The sequence below is a fragment of the Triplophysa rosa genome, linkage group LG13, assembly GCF_024868665.1.
Source record: "Triplophysa rosa linkage group LG13, Trosa_1v2, whole genome shotgun sequence".
In the NCBI taxonomy this organism is placed as follows: Eukaryota; Metazoa; Chordata; class Actinopteri; order Cypriniformes; family Nemacheilidae; genus Triplophysa; species Triplophysa rosa.
In genome coordinates, this window is record NC_079902.1 from 2,649,176 (window position 1) to 2,665,510 (window position 16,335).

A 16,335-nucleotide genomic window follows, 5' to 3' on the forward strand; every position below is an offset into this window, starting at 1 on the left:
TGGTAATAAAGTAATTTCAAGATGACATCTCAAACATCCTGCACAGAGCTGTTTATGTATCTTATGTGTATAGGTGTGTTTATGTATCTGACGGCAGGCCTGGTTATAGTGTAGTCTAGCATAGCCAAATGTTGGCTATAAAACATCCCCCTTTACCAAGATTTCCAAATTTAACGTGGGGTTTGAACAGATCACAAAGAGTTGGCTCCAAAGAGTCTATTACCTTGCACTTCTCCAAAGGTTTTTGACCAACATCTCTCCAGGGGTATCTAAAAGGCCCATTTGATACCAACTTTCTTATAAGACCTCATCACTTCCTTGCCCTTCTGATGATAAGCAACAGAAGTTCTCTAGGCTTCAAAGAAAATTCCATTAGGGAAGGATGAATATGTGGCAGCAATAGAAGCTGAGATCATATAACACCAAGGAAGGTTGCTTTTCTTTGTATGCCACAAACAAACCGTTCTATGTGTATAGATGTATATATTTGTGTGTTGTACTTTCCACTCTGCATACAATTAGCCTGGTTTCACCTACGTATGTATATATATTAGTTTGGCTACAACTTACATGTATTCATACATTTGAATGAATCATGGTTTAATGTTATAAAATGCTATAATTTTACAATGAAAATAATGCTCTTATAATTTCCTCTCTGATGATTTATTTTGTCTAACCATAACAGTCATTATACTCTTTCTAAAACAACCTGGATTAATATTAGCAAATGTGCCATGTGGCCACAATTATTGCAAATAGGGTTTTGAGTCAAACAAAGAAACTTTCTCCTGCTAAACACTATGGGTGTAATGGTACACACAATTCACATTGAAGTTGGTTCAATTTCGGTACAGTTAGGGGCAGAGTCGGCGCCACGAGGGGGCACAAGGGGGCATGGCCCGGCCACTTCAGTCACTGTGTCCCCTCACTTTTTAAAATGAAAAAAAGTCAATATCATTAAAAAAAACATTTGGAGAATGAATTTGGTTTATATTTATTAAAGAAACAACAAGAGCAGAAGGTAAAAAATAATGTATTTATTCGTTAACAGAATTTAAAGACATTGTCTTGTGCTGTATTTTCATGTGTTGTTAAAAACACAAGCTAAAGGGCTGCTTGCGTCCAGCGGCAACGTTTCTGTATTTATTGCTTAACAAGAAATGGGCATTACTATTATGCAGACGGTGACAAGTGGAGATACAGGCTGTCTATCAGAAAGCAAGAGTTCGCTCTTTACTGTCGTTATATCGATGCGATCGTTTTGTTAGACATAAAGCTCTACTGGGGAACAGTCCCCTGTATACCTTTTCTGTCACTTTTTCTTTAAAACCTGCTTTTGACATTTTTCTATATATTTTTTTCTATATATGCTTCTAAAACGTCATACAACATTTGCTCTCCTCCAAGTTGATATAAAAAAAAATTGCCTTTCAGTTTCAGTGTCTTTCATACAGTGTCTTTCATTTCTTTTCGTTCAGTTCAATTTATTAGGTTTGAAAAAGCTATGCGAAATATGCAATGCTGTCCTCGAAATGGACATTTAGAATTGTTAAACTTCAAAACGGCAGCGCGCACTGGATGAAAAGCTTTGCATCTACAACTCGCAGGTATTGCGCACCCATAGGCAGGATTTAACTAGATTTTTTATTGTGTTATAGTTAAAAATGTCTGGCTCTCAATGAAAAAGCCAGTGCGCGGCTGACGTGTGTGGACATGGATTTCTTCGCGCACTCATTATGTGCGAATGTGCCGCCTTTACAAGTGTGATTTGGTTAGCCTACCACGTTGCATATAGATCAGGTTTTCCGTGATTATCTCTGATAAAAAAGTAAATTGTTAAAACTTAAACTTGAGAAGAAAACTGTGGCATGGCGGAGTGCCGCTTCTTAACACCAGAAGAGCCGCACACTGAAACAGAGAGCGAGACCTCAGCCTGTGCCGTGTCTCAACCTCGAATTGTCCTACCCTGTCAGATTTTCCTACCGCAGGACAAAATTTAGGATATAATCTAAACCACATCGACAAAATAAACAGGTAGGATGATTTTACAATGCAAAATACCCTGTCAGATAGTCCTACCAGTTTAAAATGAACACATTAAATAAATTTACATCGTAAATACCCTGTCAGATCATCCTACCAGCATAAAAGAAACATGATTAATTTACAGCGCAGTACCCTATAATTGTACTACCAGTACTAAATAAATATGTAGGCCTAGAATGATTTAACAACGAAAATACACAATCAGATTCCCGTAGCAGTATAAAATAAACAAGTATGATTTTATAGCGCAAGAAAATGACATAACATTGATGTGCGCATGCCTGGTAGGATAATCTGATGGGTAGAATGAAATTTCGGGACACTATCCCCTTCTAAACCCCTAAACCCTGCCCCCCCCCCACCCCACTAAACATAGCAGCCTCCTCACTTTGTGCACCCTGGCGCCGACTCTGGTTAGGGGGAAGAAACGGAAAACATAAAATTACTCTTCTTATTATTAATGTTTGTAAATCATTTTTTAAAAATAAATTTTATATAAGATGCCTACTTGGTTAAAAATATATAATTGGGGACAAATATACTAGCCCACTGATATACATTGCTTGTCCTTTTGGTCTTTTATTTAAAACAATCCAGTGTTTTATTGAAATAAAACAACTGAAAGTGGGGAAATATCACATTATGAAATTGATGTTTTTCTCTAATACACTCTGGCCACAACTATTAGCCCCCTTTATTTAATTATTTTTGCTACCTCCATTTGCAAGAAAAACTGCTCAGAGTCTTCTGTTATAAATGTCTGATGAGGTTGAAGAATACATGACAAGTGATCTTAGACAAAATGTCTCAATATTTTTCAAATCTGGGTGCAGCCTCTTCTTCAGTTCATCCCAGTCATTTTTATTGTCTTCAGATCAGGGAAGTGGGATGGCTATGGCAGGAACTTGATTTTGTACTCAGTATCTTACTGATACGTTTTCAGGTTTTTCTTTCTCTTTTTGTTTACGTGTTTAAGGTGTGTATGTTTGTCTCTAGTTAGATGTTTCCCCTGTAGTGCAGTTTAATCAGAGGTGGAAAGTAACTAATTGCATTTACTCGCGTTACTGTATTGAGTACGTTTTTTGTGTACTTGTACTTTTTTAAAGGAGACATCAGATGAAAACTGTGTTTAAGTGCTATAATCGGGTCCCCGGTGCATCTAGCAACCCAGAAAACGTGAAAAATAAGAACCCAGTAAGTTTGTTTTGGTGTGCCTTTCCCTGCAAGCATGTGAGAAATCGAGCCGTTCAGATTTCGCTCCGATTGTGACGTCCAAAGCGGATTTTATTATAATGTTACCGCCCCTTAATCTACACAGTTCCACCCACCGCCCTCCGCCATTGTTGTTTTCACAAGCGACAGCGGTGTACGTGAAGCCATAGCTAAAGTTCATGGACAACATGCAATGTAGTCGCTGCACAGAGTCCAAACCTAGGCAGAGACAGGAGTGGATTTATTTTATTTTTAGTGGAAATCCATCAGAAACCATAAGTTAAAACCAGCTTGTTTGTGCGAATCACTTCAAACCAGAGTGCTCTTCAACCTGGGACAGTACAAGCAGGATTAGCTTCAAAGTTGTTCCTCAAGAGGGATCGAGACCGACTGAACGAGACAAAACTGCCGATGTAAGTAATATTTATCAACAGTCTGAATTGACGTAAGTGTACCGTATATATAGGAGGATAACGTTAGCATATGATAACGAAGGGAGCTAAATCAGTCATGGGCTAAATACAGGGCTTGACATTAAGCATTGTCATGTGGTTGTCCTTCGGACAAGTAAACTTGTCATTCACTTGTCAGAGTACAAAAATTACTTGTCCAACGATGAAAAAAAATATATTTCATTTGAATTCTCAGTATAATTGTTCCGGATCTAGATTGGTAAAGTTTGCTTCTAAGCATTTTAACTAGTATCCGCTTTGGCCGCCTGAATTTGGTTATAGGCCTACACTCCGTGACTGCTATAAAACAAAGGCAAGCAGTAATTATTATTAGTGTTAAGGCTGTAGGTTAACGTTTTTGCAAATAGCACTGGTGCTAGAAAGGTTTAAAGTTTGGTAGCACAGGCCAAACTGTAAGAGTAGAAATCGTCTGTTGTCATCATTAAAAAAAAATATGCAAGTGCAGTTCATCATGAATAGACAGGTAACTGACAAAAGACATTAATGTTACATACAGATGAATAAATTAGGGCCGTATCATTTTTAGATTACCTAAATTTGTTTGAATATTTCTCAGTTGTGTATTTTTCCTTTTTAACTACACAACAGTGGTATATTTGTCCACATAAATTACTGTAGTATACTATAGTAAACTGCAGTAAAATTCTTAGATACTATAGTACTTTGAACTTTACTATAGTATACAGTGTTTATCAATTCACTACAAGGGCACTACAATTTTCAAAAGCAAATACGATAGTACACCACAGTATTTTTTGTCTGAGTGTTCAATTTAACGGGACTTTTATTTTGACGGGTCTTCGGGAAGACGCTTGTTTGCAGATAGCTTCACTCAAACAGTAAAACGCTCGTAAAATAAACTCTCAGAGCAACTCTGACTGGAGATGAAGTTCATGTGTTCTCATCCTCATACAGTGCAGACGCAGACAAATACTCGACTATCACTCGTGTTGTATGTTAAACTGTGCACGTAATTCGCTCAGACACGCAGAACAGCCAGATGACATTTAAATAACAGGATTCCGCTCCGCATGTAGTTACATGGACTCAGTGCGATGCGCCATTGATTATTGTCACACACAACAAGCACCACCACGACAAACGCACTACACACAAACACACAGCTCTGTCTAATGCACATATTCTTATTATTCTACATATATGTCGCACTGTTGTTATTTGTTTTCAAGTTACTTGTCCAGTCGGGCAAGTAAAGTTATCTCTCACTTGCCCATAAAAAACATTCACTTGTCCCGGACAAGCGTTAATGTCGAGCCCTGAAATAGAACATTCAAAGCCAGTTTTAAACTTACTGTATATAAGTGCAGATGGAGTTTAGCTGCATGAATGTTAAGACATTATTTGCGTTAATATGTTTAGCTGCGGCAAGCTGTTTGTTTTGCTAATGAACAGGGGCGAAAACTGGGGTTAGTTTAGTTTTAAACGTCTCAAATCATTCGTGCTTAGGCTGAAAAATCTGTTACAGCAAACTAGCTCTCACGTTGTGTGTGTAATGTTATAACTTGTCAATTACAAGCGCTAAAATCCATTTAATTCCGCTGAGATCTGCAGTGGATTCCGTGGATTTTAGGTAAGCATACACGCACAACGTAAGCGCATTAGCTGTTTGCTGTGACTTATTTTTTTGTCTCCGGACGAATGATTTGAGACGTTTAAGACGAAACTAACCGCTGAGGAATTCAGGAATTATCATTTAGCTAAACCATTGCTATGGTGTGTTGTGTTGACACACCGGACAGAAATTATTCTGGTGAATGATGGACGTGAGAGTTTTTGCACCAATACCAGAAGAGCGATGGAGACGGCGAAGTTAGTGCACCTATCCTAAAGATGAAACCCCATCAAACTCGGACTGCTGAAGACAATGGAGTAAACCCCTGGCCATATTTAAGGAACCATTTCAGCTTCAAAACAGGATTATGGACGCTGTGCAAACTAGCATCTTATAAAAATATTTATGTGCAAGAATGTAGAGGTACAATAAGATAAATAATATTTGTTTAATTACTGCTCATACCCATGTTACATTGGTAACTAATAAGAAGTTTGGACAGTTTAGTAAAAGTCAAAACGGCAATGGTGCATGATGCTATATTTTAGGTGTTCAATCCCGTTTTGTAGACGCACGGTTCACTAATGTATCTGCACCACATTTACGCAGTGTGTATGGAACTGAACTGAACAACTTCTGCTTTAATGACATATTTAAACGTGCATCATATGTATCTCTCTTCTGTAAGCGCGGGGCAAGAAAGTCTCATGAATATGCTTACTATTTCATGTGTTTTGAAAAGCCTCACCAGCCCTGCCATAAAAAGGACTGTGTTGCCAGATCATATATTGTTGAAAAGAACAGCAAACAATGACAAGCCCAAAATAAACCTACACATCGACACATTTAATAAGGCAAAAAAACACTACGCGCAACTGTTCACTTTATTAACTATATAATGTATATGCAGCTTCATAAGAAAAGACTAAACAACAAATGCGAAGCTCCTAAAAATATGTAAACATGGCAACACTGCGAGAGCGCGCTGTGAAGCTCTGAACATAAACAAAACACAGCATCTCTGTCTGTGTTTTAGTTAAAATTGCCTCACTTAACCAGTCTTTGGTCGAAAACAGCAGATACGTAACAAACGGATTAAACTCTTGGGATTCATGTTTCTTGTTCACTGCGCAACGGCAAAAAAATTGCCATGGTAACGACCGGGTTACAACTGTCAATCATTACATTTATATGTGGTTTCACTACTGAAACTTAGCAGTGTGTACCATGCTCGACCTGATTTTGTCAAGTGGTTGATGTCCTCAGGACAACATATTTTGTTGACCTAAGGACAACATTTTTATTAATAAAACCTAAACCCACACCAAACCCCAACCCTACCATAACTTACCCCTAAAATCAGAGGGAAATGATAAGTGATAAACAATGGTCTAGAAGCACCTAATCCTGGTTGGAAGATTAAACTTAAAATAAACTGTAAACTTATTTCTGAAATCTGATTGGTTGATTTAAATGTTGTCCCAGGGTCAACATGATGTTGTCCTAAGCATATCAACCACTTGGCAAAAACAGGAGAGCCGTGTACCATTGATAATTTATTAAGAAAACAAGGCTTAAAATCTGTTTTAGGTCTTAATTTTGCTTCTGAAGAAAATGTATATTGATTTAATTATTGTTTAGTTAATATTTCTGCTATATGATTCTGTGATATTTCGGCAAAACAAGACAAAAAAATCTTTATTGGTTGCAGTGCACTTGTAACCTGTTTTAATATATAAAATTAGGCACTATGATGACTATTGTTGGTGTTGCACAAAACAGGAGAGGTCCCACTCCCTCTTTTAAAAAGTAACTAAGTAACTTTTACTTTGAGTAAATTTTAAACAAGCTACTTTTTACTTTTGCTTGAGTAGATTTTTTGACTGGTAATTTTACTTGTACTCAAGTACAATTTCATCAATTTTCAAGTAGTAGTACTTTTTCCACCTCTGAGTTTAATAAACATTTCTGTGTTTAATGGTACACTTGAGTATTGCGTTTTCCGTATTAACATTTTCACTTTTCTATTTCTCTTTTACCTTTCTTATTCTTCACTCTTGTGTGAAGACATTGTCTCACATTGTGACTATGTGTCTCCAAATCCCATTTGTCACTAGAACTCGTAAGTCTCACGTTGTAGGAAATGCAACCCTAAATATCTATGCTCTCTTTACATGTCCACAGCTTTTCCCATTGGTTTATGGAATTTTCAATCTGCTATAAACAGATTTATTACAGCTATAGCTAATCATTCTGATTTTAATCTTCTAGCTATTACTGAAACCTGGATCAAACCAGGGGACAGTACCACACCAGCTGCCCTTTCCAATAATTGTTTTCTCCCACACCCCTCGCACATCAGGAGGTGGTGGAGGAACTGGCCTACTCATCTCAAATGATTGGAATATAAAGTACTGCCACCTCTGTGTGACAACAACTCATTCGAATCACATGCTGTTCCAATCATGCCCCCGTTAAAATCACCTTGCAGTCATTTAAGGTGATTTCAACGTCCACCTTGAAAGATCACAGGCCCACGACTTCAACAACCTGATTGCATCGTTTGACCTCAACTGAACCCCAACTACAGCAACTCACAAATCAGGTAACCAATTAGATCTCGTATACACATGCTTCTGCACCACCCTGGTTATCGATGTTCTCCGTGAGCATCGCTCCAGGCTCAGGGCTGAGAGAAAGTGGCTCAAATCTAATGACCCCTCTGATCCTTATCAGTCTCTGCTCTCTTTATTCTGCAATAATGTCTTCACTGCTAAAACTCAATACTACCACTCTAAAATCAACAACTCACCTGACTCTCGTGCTCTCTTGAAAACCTTCTCCGCTCTTCTGTGTCTGCCTGCCCCCCTACCTTCGTCAGCTGATGATTTTGCTTTATTCTTTGTGGATAAAACTACAGCCATCAGCAATCAGTTCCATACACTGCCTCCACATGAACACATCCAAATTTCCAACACTCTCCCCAGTTTTCACTCCAGTCTGAAGCTGACGTTTCTAGATCCCATCTCCTTCAGGCTATTGCTCCATAAGTTGTCCCCTCTCACTCACATTATCAACTCTTCTCTCCATACTGGAACTGGAATGTAAGCAACTCAATCTATTGTAAATCATCTCAAGTTCTTACTCTAAATATACATCAGGGAATTGCCTGTTGTTAATAAGAAAAGTAACGTCGAACTGCAGAGAACATGCTTTCATAAAGACGAAGGGACAGCTTCATGTAAAGCAAAAGTTAATATCAACTGGAATTTTAAAAGTGGTCTCCGACATCTGAAAAGACTGCAGTGTTGGCTTTGTCCACTGAACGGGTAAAATGCCACTAAAGTGATATATATTAAGTCTTCGTTACATTTAGTCAAAAGTGAATAAAAGCGGCAGATAGAGTAAGGTGTTCAGGTGACATTTTATATGACTTGTAGAATGTAAGGTAGGCAATCTTTTTCATGCTATTTAAAGTTTTTGGCTAAACCAGGCGTGACAAGATACCCAACAAGCTACAATTAATTATTAGTAATGTTTTTTAACGTTTATTGTTTTTGCGTTTTGTGTGATGTCTGGTATAGACACGGTCATATGTTACTGAGTCATGGTGATGTACAGATACGCTCTTATGCCCTACATGTCAAATTTTGTCTGTGAGGAAAAATAGGCTGTTTTGGTGTGTGTCTCTTTAAATGCAAATGAGCTGCTGGACTCCACCCTCTTTCCAGCAGAAAGCGCAGGGCTGTGTGAGCCGGTGCTTCCAGTAACAAAAAAAAACCCACATTGTTTATATAAGTGAGAGTACACAATACAAACGCGTTATTTGTTTAAAAACTGAACACGCTGTTTTCTGAGTGAATGCACAAACGCGTTACGTCTTTATATCCGGCACATTACTCTTATAAGTGAAAGTTCACATGATAAACGTGCATTGCTCTCTGAACGAATGCACAAGCATGTTATGTCTTTACGACGTGCACATTGTTTTTATAACTCATACATGAGACAAACGCATCATATCTATAAAAACTGAAAACATGCTCTCTATAGATGCCTTTACTGTTAGTAAACATTGTGATGCATTTTTGTGGGCGGAGCTTAGGTGGAGGCAGAAAGATCCCTCCGACTGCATTACTAGTGCAAGGTAGCATGTTTTGTTTGCTTGCTAGAACGTTTTGTTTCCTTTTGTTTTCGACAATGACTAGAAATTAAATATTAAATATGTAAGGTCACTCACTGTCTAGGACCGCGATTGTTTTTGAAAAAGTTAACTTTAACGCAAGGAACCTGGCCGACCTGTACGCGCTTACTCAATGGATCCAGAGACAAATTGACAGGATTACCTCCAGTTAAGTGGCCTGACATCTACACCTACCAGACAGAGAAACCAAGAATGTAAAGTAAAGATAAACTGACAGCGTCTACATATATAGATCCCTGTGTGTACTAACAGTGGCAAACGTTAGCAAATGAACACTTGAACACAAACCTGACTGTGACGGTTCCAGTATAAGGTTCATAGTGGCTAATATAACGTTGCTTGTTTATTTGCCCTGAGGTGCAGCAGCTGGAGGCGATCCGGGAACCATTAGGGCCCAGTGTTTTCCGGGATTAAAAAGGACGGCTTCCGCTGCGGCTTGCTCTCTCTCCTTACACTCCATCCTCGAGCTCGGACCTGACGTTTGGCGACTAGCCGCTTGCCGCGTTTTGCAGCTACACATTACACTTCAACACTTACATTTTACTACACTGATTTTCTAACTGACTCCTATTCTCACTACACGCACCACATTACATTATTCATTTACACTGTCAACAGTAATATAAATATGAGTGGTTTTAATAAAATGTCCCAGAAATGGGCTTAAAAATGTGAACGCGTGCTCACCTCCTTGTTTTGTTGCGGCTTTACGAGCTGGCCGTAACATGACACATAACATGAGCCTTCTCACTGTTCCCTCTCCTTTTATCAGTGGTGGACAGTAACGAAGTAAATTTACCTGAGTACTGTACTTAAGTACACTTTTTGAGTATCTGTACTTTACTTGAGTATTATTTTTTCTGAGTACTTGTACTTTAACTTAACTACATTTGAAAGACAAATATCATACTTTTTACTCCACTACATTTATAAAAAGGTCCAAAGTAGAAAATGGTTTCTATGCAGCAGGTTTTCCGGTGTGCGTCATTTATCTTGCTTGCGATCTTCCAGGACCTTTTAATGTTGCCAAGTATTTCAGTTTTTCTAAACTCGCGGTTTTCCGGTGTCGTGCCGAAAACACACTCCCTGCCAGATTATGCACCCCCCCTCCCCACAATGGTTAGGGTGAGGATTAGGTGTTAGGGGAGGGGTTAGGATTAGGATTGGGTGTGGGTGTGGGGAAGGGTTAGAATTAGCCAATCGGACAGCGTGTTATTGAAGGGGGTGCAGAATCTGGCGGGGAGTGTGTTTTCGGCACAACACCGGCAAGCTTTTAATGTCCATTTAGCAAAAAATTAAGCAAATCTGGCAACTCTGGGATCTTCCCCGCTAAACTAATGTAAACGTAGGCGCTGCTACACCGTTGATAGCGCTCTAAAAAGGCAAATAGAACAGTAAAAGACGAAAAAGGCACATGATAAAGTGTGGTGTAATCATCTGTGGGTTACGATCAGACAAAGAACATAGAAACATCGTCATGAAAATGATCGGCATAACGGCTAAACGGTAAATAAGCATCACATACACCTTGAGCTACACGTGCGTGTTAACTTCTGATCTGCTGCTATATCATTTAAAGCAATTTGGAAAATGAATGATGTTTTTACTGAAGTAACTATAGTTGAAGTATTCCTCTTGAAATAAAAACAATAGAACCCTGCCCAAAATACAACATGAAATGTAATGGATTTAATGGTAATAATGGGAATTGTAATATGGATACTTGTTGTCTAGTTGTATGTGATGGATTCTATTGGTGGGATGGTACCCAAACACACTACAAAGAGGATTTTAATTTAAAAATCTCATTCTACTTCAAAAATTCATTGTTTTTTTCTGCAGGGATGGTATTTGCAGTAAATCCACAGTATCCACAAATTTACCATTTTCTATATATAGGAACCATACTCCAATTAATAATCTTTAGTAAAACCACAGCAACATACCATAGTTTCATTATACTAGCTATAGTTCATGTTTGTAGTTAAATTATGGTAATACAAATGATAATAAATCCAACAAACACATGGCTTCTACACTTTACTATTTACAAGAACCTTACTACTGACTGGTAAATTGCTGCTAAAACTGGTAAAGGGAATATACAAAATAAAAGAACACTGCTCATAAATACATATAGGCCTAGGGGTCTAATGAGGATAATTAGGCTAAATGATCATACAGGATTATATCTAAACTAAACATATATGTGCTAAACATATAAAGCTCTTAAAGGAGTTGCTCACTGCAAAATTTGCCCCCATTGACTTTCCATAGTAGGAATAAGAATTACTATGGAAAGTCAATGGGGGCAAATTTTGAAGTGAACTACTCCTTTAATACAACTGATACTGTGAGCTACTCAGTGTATTCAGTAGGTTGCTTCAGAGGCACAAGGTATACGACAATAAAACAATGCACAGCTGACATGAAGTAAATTTACTTTTAATACTTGAGTACTTTTAAAAGCACGTACTTCTGTACTTTTACTTAAGTAAGAATCTGTCTTTGCAACTTTTACTTGTAGTGGAGTAATATTTGACCAGTAGTATCTGTACTTTCACTCAAGTAAGGAAGTTGTGTACTTCGTCCACCACTGCCTTTTATACTAATGCACCTGTGACAACTAAAGAAAAAGAGATGACAAACAGTTTCCTTTGTTTAGTTTCTTTCCAATAGTTAACTGCTAGTTGTATAACTAACAAAGTTAGCTAGCATACCCTATGCGTTCAAAAGTTAACGCTACGTGAAAAATAACCTTGTTCCCCAGTTTCTGACGCGGGCATACGTGAGATATTTTTAGACACAAATCATAATCCACACCATCAAAAGACAGTAGTTTTTAATCTTAAGTGTTATGAATTGAAGCATATGATCAGTTCTGTTCAGTCCGCTCGTTTTATTGTGTTTAACTACAGCTGTCGTCAGTGTTTTTGTTTGGCAATGGCAGCAGGTGTGTGTTAAAATATCAAATTGGAGACTGTATTCTGTCGATTGTGGCACTAAACAACACAACAAGATGATATTTTTAAATCCTTATGTAGCCGAATCTGTGCTGGTTTGTTTTTGCCGCCTCCAGTTTTGCCTCCAGCTAATGCCGTGACGTAAGCGTGACGTCAGCCGTAAAGTGGTCTATAAGTGAATGCACAAACAATATTATAAAAACAGAAATCATGCTCTCTATGAGTGAATGCACAAATGCGTTATGTCTTTACAATGTGCACATTGTTTTTATAAGTGACAATACACAGGACACATGCATCATATCTATAAAAACTCAAAACATGCTCTCTATAAGTGAATGCACAAACGTGTTATGTCTTTACAAGGAGCACATTGCTCTTATAAGTAAAACTTCACATTTTAAACGTGTCATATCTATAAACTGAAAACATGCTCTCTATGAGTGAATGCACAAACGCGTTATGTCTTTACAAGGAGCACATTGCTCTTATAAGTGAAACTTCACATTTTAAATGCTTCATATCTATAAACTGAAAACATGCTCTCTATGAGTGAATGCACAAACTCGTTATGCCTTTACAATGTGCACATTGTTTTTATAAGTGACAATACACGGGAGGTCTATCCCTATAAAATATCCCTATATGTTAGGAGGTCTATCCCTATAAAAAGGGCCACGTGAGACTGGTTAGGGAGGTGCAAGCATGGCTGGCTGTGAGTGTTTGTTAGGCTCGGCCTCATGCTATCAGTAATTTTGAGGAACCCCATTGTGAGGAACCTCTTAGGTTCTACAGCTCTGAGTAACTTTGTATGTATTTTGGTGATGGTTGTACTTGTTTATATTGTGAATTGTATATTCTTATTTATGTCTTGTATATTTGTTTAGGGGGTTTTTCATTGATAACCTCGTTGATATTGAGATGGAAATTTCCTATGGACTACATTTACATTTAGTCATTTAGCGGACGTTTTTATCCAAAGCGACTTACAAAGAGTTTTAGGAGCAATAAGCGATATGTCATACAGCACCAATAATGCAATAGGTGCCAATACAAAGTTACTGGTTTCAACAAAAGCTAGACCACTACCCGTTGAGAGAAAGAGAGAAGAGAAGGTTAGTGTTTTTTTTTTCATTTGATTTGTCTGTCAAGTATTCACAAAAGAGATGGGTTTTAAGTAGTTTTTTGAATGTTGTGAGAGATGGGCTTGACCGGACAGAGTTAGGAAGAATGTTCCACCAGGAAGGAGTTGTGAATGAGAATGAGCGGGAAAGCGATTTACTGCCCTTATGGGAAGGCAGTACAAGACGCCGCTGGTTTGCTAAATGCAGGGATCTTGATGGGGTGTAGGAGTGTAGGAGGGTGTGAAAGTATGTCGGTGCAGATCCAGTGATAGTCCTGTAGGCAAGCATTAGTGACTTGAATCTGATACGGGCTTCAACCGGTAGCCAGTGGAGAGAGATGAAAAGGGGCGTCACATGAGCCCTTTTGGGCTGTTGGAAGATGAGGCGTGCTGCTGCGTTCTGAACCAGCTGGAGCTGTTTGATAGCCTTTGCAGGAAGACCAGCAAGGAGAGCATTGCAGAGTGTGACGCATGCTCAGTGAGATAGGGTCTAACCTTTCTAATGTTGAATAAGGCATATCAGCATGATCGCGTTGTTTTTGCAATGTGATCATTGAAGGACAGCTGTTCATCAAATATGACTCCGAGGTTCCTGGCTGTTTTGGAAGGAGTGACTGTGGTATTGCCAAGTTGGACGGTGAGATCGTGTTGCACCATGGAGTGTGCCGGAAACACGAGTAGTTCTGTCTTGGCCGGGTTCAGCTGGAGGTGATGCTCTTTCATCCAAGCCGAGATGTCCTCTAGGCAGGCTGTAATGCAAGCTGCTACAGTGGTATCATCTGGGTGAAACGAGATGTAGATCTGGGTGTCATCAGCATAACAGTGATACGAGAAGCCATGTGCCCGTATGATGGGTCCCAAGGATGTCGTGTAGATGGAAAAAAGCAGCGGTCCATGCACCGATCCCTGAGGGACCCCAGTGAACATGTGGTTCTTTTACCATCGACTATGGTTCTTTTACCATCGATCATGCTGATTCTTTGCTGGATTATACTTTTCCCTTTGGATTATTACAATACTGGATTTCTACGCTACGGATTGGTGAACTGCTAATCTTTATCTCAACTGTGTTTTTTGTTGGACTCATGAACTCTTGAACTGATACAAACTTATGTATGGACTGAAATGCTCAAAGTGATGATGGTTTAAAGTTTATTGGTGTTTGGTAGGGCTATCCACTGTTTATTGTTGAGTACACTTGACTGGATTGGATTGGATCCCCCTTTATTTAAATGATTGATGTATGTGGCTTAAAATAGTGACGTTACAGCTTTTATACTGTAAGTGAAAGTTCACACGATAAACGTGTCATATCTATAAAAACTGAAAACATGACTGATTTGAACTTTCTATTGTTGTTTCTAAAAACGGACATCCTGCTTAAACGTATGTGGTAAGACAAGAATATAATGTTAATGTAGCAAGGAAGGCGGGGACGAGAGCCGTGGGGCAGGAAGGCGGGGCCGGTGGCGTGAGTGATAATGAGTATCAGCTGTACGCGCACCGGTCCCGCATGCCTCACGGGGAGCTAGGGAGCATAAGAGTACGAGCGACGGGACTGCCGACGAGAGAGGACCGGGCCCGGAAATGTTAAGTTTTATTTATGTTTGTGTGGCCGGCAGTCGACCGTGAGGTGGCTGAGGTGGTTATTGTTTGTTTATTTTTTATTAAAGATTGGTAAATGATGCCGGTTCCCGCCTCCTTCCTTCTCTACATTGAACTTTGCTACATTGGTGCCGAAACCCGGGAGGAAGGAGGGACATGCTGTCGAAGAGCCCTCGCCGCCGAGCGGCCTCGCGGTGCTGAGGAGTTCGGGCAGCGCGGACGAGCGACGTCCGCCAGCAGCTGCCCGAGGCAGTGGTGCTGGAGCGAGAGGAATCGGTGGGGACGGAGAGCTCGCGGCCATGCTCCTGGGATGAGGTAGGATGGCGGCCATAGAGGGAGCGGAGGAGTTGCCGCCGTTGGCCGTGAGCCGGAATCCTGTTACCAACAGCCATGATGGTGAGGAACAGGAAACGTGGAACTTGATGCCGGTTGCCCTCAGCCAGAAGCCATCGCCGGCCGCCAGGAGGCGGAGGAGGATCGGGCCGTCCACCGAACGTCCAGCACCACAGCATAGCACCGCGAGGAAGAGCCTCTCGGCTGGCTGAGGACCGAGCGACGGCGTGTCGGGGAACCGGACTGTTTTTTTTCCCTCTCTCGTCCCTGTCGCTCGGGGTGCTCCCGGCTCCGTTCTCTCGTCTCGTCGGTGCGTACCCCCAGGCGCTGGGGCTCTCAAGGGGGGGCCCCCCGGAGGGAGTAAGCACAGGCGCGGTGGTACCCCCCGGCCTGTGAGGGGCGATGGGGGTATGTAGCGAGGAAGGCGGGACGAGAGCCGTGGGGCAGGAAGGCGGGGCCGGTGGCGTGAGTGATAATGAGTATCAGCTGTACGCGCACCGGTCCCGCATGCCTCACGGGGAGCTAGGGAGCATAAGAGGATGAGCGACAGGACTGCCGACGAGAGAGGACCGGGCCCGGAAATGTTAAGTTTTATTTATGTTTGTGTGGCTGGCAGTCGACCATGAGGTGGCTGCCGGCCTTTTACTTCCGTGTTATTGTTTGTTTATTTTTGATTAAAGATTGTTAAATGTTCGCCGGTTCCCGCCTCCTTCCTTCCCTACATTGAACTTTGCTACAGTTAAGCTTAAAGATAATGTTTATTCATCTCTGTCAATAAATATCTGCTTTAAATCCTCTAT

The 16,335-nt window shown here is 40.2% G+C and overlaps 1 protein-coding gene across 5 annotated transcripts in view; it reads left to right on the top strand.

The window, feature by feature from the left end:
* Positions 1-16,335, top strand: part of rps6kal (ribosomal protein S6 kinase a, like) — a 128,101-nt gene that overhangs the window by 96,765 nt on the left and 15,001 nt on the right. The window lies entirely within an intron of this gene.